Source organism: Aplysia californica, unplaced genomic scaffold (genome assembly GCF_000002075.1).
Source record: "Aplysia californica isolate F4 #8 unplaced genomic scaffold, AplCal3.0 scaffold00308, whole genome shotgun sequence".
NCBI classification, from domain to species: Eukaryota; Metazoa; Mollusca; class Gastropoda; order Aplysiida; family Aplysiidae; genus Aplysia; species Aplysia californica.
Genome location: NW_004797578.1, coordinates 283,384 through 289,637, shown reverse-complemented (window position 1 = coordinate 289,637; position 6,254 = coordinate 283,384).

Genomic DNA, 6,254 nt, shown 5'->3' with positions numbered 1-6,254 from the left:
CCCCACCCCCACCCCTCCTATTCCCCCTCAGTACTCCCCATCACAAGTACATGTAGACTCTACTCCTACCACCGTTGTAAGCCGATCAATTAATAATGAGCCCAGATTCTGCCCCAGCTGTGAGCCCAGTACGGTGTACTTACGGGAGCAACAGACTGTTAGCGTGTGAGCGAACCTGCCCAAATTGGGCCCCATTGAGACAGCTAGTGACACAGGGCCAGCCTTTTATTTAACGGGAGATCACAGTGGAAGAAAAGACATTCGAAATATTTACAGATTATAGGATAGAGTTGGTAACTTCTTAGATGGTCGTGTATATTGTTGCATCTCTTTCTCTTTCTCATTTTCTCTCTCTCTCTTTCTCTCTCTCTCTCTCTCTCTCTCTCTCTGTGTGTCTCTGTCTCTTTCTGTGTGTGTGTGTGTGTCTCTGTCCCTGTCTCTCTCTCTGTTTCTTTCTCTGTGTCTCTCTGTCTCTGTCTCTGTGTGTGTGTGTGAGATTCTCTCTCTCTATCTCTCTCTGTCTCTCTCTGTGTCTCTCCCACTCTCTCTTACACAGTCTCTCCCCCTCTCTCTCTCCCTCTCCTTCTCTCTCTCTCTTTCCCCCACCTCCCTCTCTCTCTCTCTCTCTCCCTCCCCCTCTCTCTCTCTCTCTCTCTCTCTCTCTCTCTCTCTCTCTCTCTCTCTCTCTCTCTCTCTCAGCATCCTGTTTAAAAGCTCGAGAGAGCCAAGAAAGTGATTCTGTCACGCCAGTTCATTTTGAAATTGGTACATGTATTGTTTAATTGAAACGCCTTGGAACAAAAAAATGGAAAGAAGCTGCTGCAGACTTTTTGCATTTGACACTGATCTCCTGATGGAAACTCATGGTTTGAGTCTTTGTGGGCTTGGATGTTTTTCCTGTCCTTGTTGGAAAATGTAATAAATAAAAGGCTAGCAATGTTTTCTACTTCAATAATTGTCTGTAGTTGTTTTTTTTGTGCGTTCTTTTTCCGTTTTTGTTTTAACTGTATTTAACCATTTGTTGTTTGATCATCTTTGGATCAGCTACGCACATATTATATTGCATTTTGTCTTGTATATACTTTTACTTACTTTTACTTTTTCATCCTCTGTTGCCGTTAAGCGTCGAGGGGAGATGCAGTTTTCTATGGTAGGCCAGCTCCGCAGCTCTTTCAGTTGTGATGTTATGTTTTATTAGGGTCTTGTATATAACGTATCAAAAGATACTTCTTCTTTCCTATCAAACATCTATCGTCCTTATCTCCCCTTCTTCTTTTTTATGTTACTCCCTTGTAACACGTGTAGAATTATGTGAACAACTAATCTTCTGGAGCTCATATGACCTTATGCAGTTGCGAGCGCCGTAAAACCTCTACTAAAAAAGATGCCCATGGGTGGTTGGAGGGTGCTCTGGCGTGGTTTGCTCCTTTTTTCCTATCGAACATCTATCGTCCTTATCTATCCTCCTTTTTTGTGTTCGTTATTCTCTTGTAACACCTCTAATGTTCCGCACTTATATGACCTTTTTGTATTGCAAGTGCCGTAAAACACTTACTAAAAAGATGTCCAGCTGATACAAACAAAAAGATTGCAAAGAATCAATCAACAAATCTGTTTTCTTAAAGTACAAAAACCCTTTATTTTTCACTTCGTTGAAAAAAAAGATTAGTGAAATGAAAACAAAGAAAATTAATGAGAAAGTATTCCTAGTTACATGACATGTGACAAAAAAAAAGAAGCATTAACTTTTTCCTGAGGTATTATTCAAGTTAAAAATCCATACTCAAGACACTACCAACAAAAATCTATTCCTTATATCAAAAATTGAACAGACAGATTTTCAGTATTACCGTATATGTTCTCTTCATTCTGCGAAAATTTCATGAAGATCAGATTGGATGAAAAATGGTGGACTTATTCAGAAAAGTGTATGGAAAAACTGCGTTTTGAGAAAATAGGCGATAAAGAAAAAGAAAAGATTGACTTTATGAGGAAATGTGGTAACACAAACATGACCGGTATGGGAAGAAATAAGGCTTTAGGACTTTAGGACTTGTGCGATGAAATAGTTGTAAGAGAGGCGGAAGAAACTTTTAAAAATGCTTATAACTCAAAATCCATAATTTTGAGCCGAATCGGGACTTTCGGGGTGAAGCACCCCCCCCCCCCCCTCCCCTCCCATGTTGGTTGCAGCAGTGTCCACGAGCTTGTACATGTACTTGTCGGTGTGTAGCAGTCGGCGCAGGGTTTTCGTATGGCCAGCGGTTTTTTAACTCTATCCGTACGTCGTGTTTTACTATCGTATCCATACGACATGGGGAACTCTGTGCCACCACTTAACCCTATCCGTACGTCGTATTTTACTATCGTAAAACTCTGTGCCACCACTTTCCAAAGAGGAAATTTACTCGTTAATCCGATCCGTACGTTTTGTGTAGCAGTCTGTCAAAATGATTTCTTGAGAAATGCTGAAATATTCAAGATCTTCGTACTAGAAGTATTCTAAAATGTGAAGAATACAACCCCGGGGGTACAGAATGACTCCGGGGCGTACGGATAGGATTAAACCTGCGTCTGTCAACCGTCACCAAATAGTGACTGCACTTACTTACTGTTCCTCTAGATCTATTTCTCTGAAAGTCCCCGACGTTACGGTAGCAGGAAATAAAACATCTCTTAGTAGATGGCAATAAATTATACGAAAATACCAGTTTTTTTGGTGCGGTTGTAACCCTTGGTTTGTCAGCGACATATATTCCGATCGGTGGGTGGTTGGTGGGTGCTCTGGTGTGGTTTGCTCCTTCTTTCCTATCAAACATCTATCGTCCTTATCTCTCCTTCTTCTTTTTTTGTGTGTACGCTACTCTCTAGTAACACCTCTATTCTTCGGCACTAGATCTAGGTTTAATATGACCTTATTGTGTTGCAAGTGCCGTAAAACTCTTACGAAAACTGAAACTAAAACTTTTCGGTCGCAATGTACTGTCGTCTGCTTTCGTCTCTACTTTCTTGCCCCCCCCCCCCCACCCCATCACCTCCTCTGCCCCCTCCTCTGGGCTCCTGACTCTTTCTGAAGTCTTTCTACTGCTACTCCTTGGCCTTTTCTTACTGCTGTCTTTCAGCCACACCCCTTTCTTCTGGAAGGAAAGATGTACACCTAGCCTTCTCGGACAAGGGCGAAAAATCTCGGAGGTCCCTAGTGCAAGTTGCGCCCGTTAAAGATCCCTTGATGGTCCAAAATCGATAAGAGTGGGATTCGGCCGCCACCTGGACAAAATTCACAATTTCCTACCAATTGAAAATGTTTGGTGTGTCCAGCGCGCTCATATGACCTTATGCAGTTGCGAGCGCCGTTAAACATTTACCAAAAAAAAAAAAAAAAAAAGAGATTCCCAATGACATGGTTACGATCCCCCGCCCCCACAGTGCTCAACTTAGGCTTACAGTTAGAAGTAAAATAAGGAGATTAGTTTGTTTGTTTTGAATCTGAACTCGTGTTCTTTCTCGCAACAGTTAGTGTAGTTGACAATGTGTAGATTTATTGCAATAAGAGTCCACAAAATATAGAAAATAATGCTGTAGGCGTTTTTCGCATGTCACAAAAGGAGAGATGTCCACACCAACAAAAGAATGTTCATAATAATGTAATGGTCAGACAATGGAAAATAGTTCGCATTTTATACTTTTCATCACGCACGTGATTTGTGAAAGGCTACGAACCGTGTATTTCAAAACGTGGGGATTTTTAATGGAGTTGAGTATATATTATTCTGCACTGTGGCTACAATTAAGAAATAGGCCTACAGCAATAATACTACTTGACAATGCTTTTCAAACTTAGCTTAGGTCGTAAGGTAAAGCTCATAGTTTCTGACTGATAACTGATAATAAACTGAAATAAACTCGTATACGCTGTATTCCAATCTTCCCTCTCTCTTTCTCTCTCTCTCTCTCTCTCTCTCTCTCTCTCTCTCTCTCTCTCTCTCTCTCTCTCTCTCTCTATCTCCCCCCCCCTCTCTCTCTCTCTCTCTCTCTCTCTCTCTCTCTAAGAAAACAGTAACTTGTACACGGATGCCAAATCTCAGGTTTTTAAGGCTTTTTCAGGTTCTTTTTTTTCAAAAATCATTTGGCCTCCCTGAAGAAGAAGGCCAGTGACATAAGGTCCTTCTTCTCAAGACAGATATAATACTACTGGAATTGATTAAACAAAGTCCCCATACCATTGCAAAGGAAGGAGGAGAGGTAAGAGATACGTTTTTGCGCGCTCATTAAAAAACTTTACAAGGTTTGTTTAAGGCTCCACTCATTTTCAGTTGGGTTTTTTTCAAAATTTGTTTGGCATCCCTACTTGTAAACAACAGAATAAAATGTTGACAGAAACAAGACGAAATAAGAGTAGATTTGAGAAACGAACAATGTAGTTATTGTAAGTAGCATACTGAATAACTGCCAGGCACATCTGCGGACTGATCAACAACGATAATGTAGAAAGAGTGCTATTTCATCAAGGTATTTTTTAACACTTTCAACAGGAGTCTATATACTCATTTGAAAAAAAACGGATTGGCTCTCTTAATGCAACTCAAATAATAATACTAATTATACTAATATTACTAACACTAATTTTACTACTGCTGCTGCTGCTACTACAGACTTCAACATAAGTTAAGGACCATTTACAAACACTCTGAGTGGTCTTCTTGGGTCGATCTGCACTTTGGCGGTCTTGGACTGATCCAGTGGCTTGATGGCGCTGCCTCAAGCGGACAATGACAGAGTGTAACACTGCAAGCCTTCTGGCAACTTCTTGTGCCCCAACTCCACCCTGCAGCAATGCCATAGCTCTGGCACGATCAAAGTCTCTCAGCATTCGTCTTGGTGGCATGTTGATGCGATACTGGATTTTGCGCAAACGGCGGCTTATATTGCCACCAAATAAGTGAGCACAGTTCGAAACCGTATGTCCGATTTTGACGTGAACCAGACATTTTTTTTTTTTTTACTGAGAAACGTTCTTGGTGTCTCACACAAGTCGATAAAAAACAGCAAATTTTACTAAAATTCCCCGAGGATTTCGTGCGGCACTGGAAGCTTTGCAGCACGCATTGGTAACCCAATAAGACTTTCAGAGCAAAATATTGTGAAACATTCCTTGCTGTCTTTTTTTCGAATTAAAAAATATCGGGGCTGTCTGTAAAGGTGGTCCTTAACTAATGTTGAAGTCTGTATTACTAGTAATAATAGTAATAATGATAATAATAATGATAATAATAATGATAGAAAAATAGAAAGACATATAATAGATTGCATTGTATAGCGCAAATTCCCGCTCAACAGCAAGCTCTATGCGCTTTACAATTTATATTATTACCTCAGTATACCTGGTGACATTCTGAAACGATGTCATCTTCCTGGGAAGCACACAATGCAAGCTGTTGAACAGGTCTGGGTTAGAAAATGTGGGTGCAAATCTCCCCCCAAAAAATCGTTCTTGTAAAGAAAGAGAAATGAAATATAATGTTAATAGTAGGCTGTCTGAACCTGAGATTCGTTTGAACCAATATGATAGTACACTTAAGGGTGGGGGGAGGTGAAAATATTTCAGAGAGAGAGAGAGAGAGAGAGAGAGAGAGAAAGAGAGAGAGAGAGAGAGAGAGAGAGAGAGAGAGAGAGAGAGAGAGAGAAAAAGGGGGGGGGGGAGAGGAGAGATATGTGTAAAATGTAATTAGTAGGGGTACACTAGAGACACAAACATCTGAAAGAGCATGATATATCAAATGTACTCCCCCCCCCCCAATGTACAATGGACTTTGACAGCTAGATTTATCCTGTGGGTTGATAAATGATATTTTTTAAAAAGTCAGGTCAGTGTTACGATTTAAGATACATACATTGTTCAAGGCACACGGGTGGCGGAGTGTCACACAAATATGTGAGGCAGCATGGGGAAATCAGGCGCTCGTCAAAATACAGAAATTGGAGAAAGAGTCATTAGGAAAATTTTCATCAAATCTTTTTTTTTTTTTGGCTCAACTTCTTTAAAGTCCATATAAAAGCACATTTCCATGTGACTCTTACTGAAAAACATTGATTAAAGGCACATAATGTGTCATTTTTCTGTTTTCAAGGAATCTTTAACTATTGGAGGTACCAAACTTTGGCAGCCATTTTCTTGCTAATTTCACCACTGAAACCAGGTGACCTCACTTCCCTTCAATCACAAATATCTTGAGTTCTATTCAAGATAGATGGAT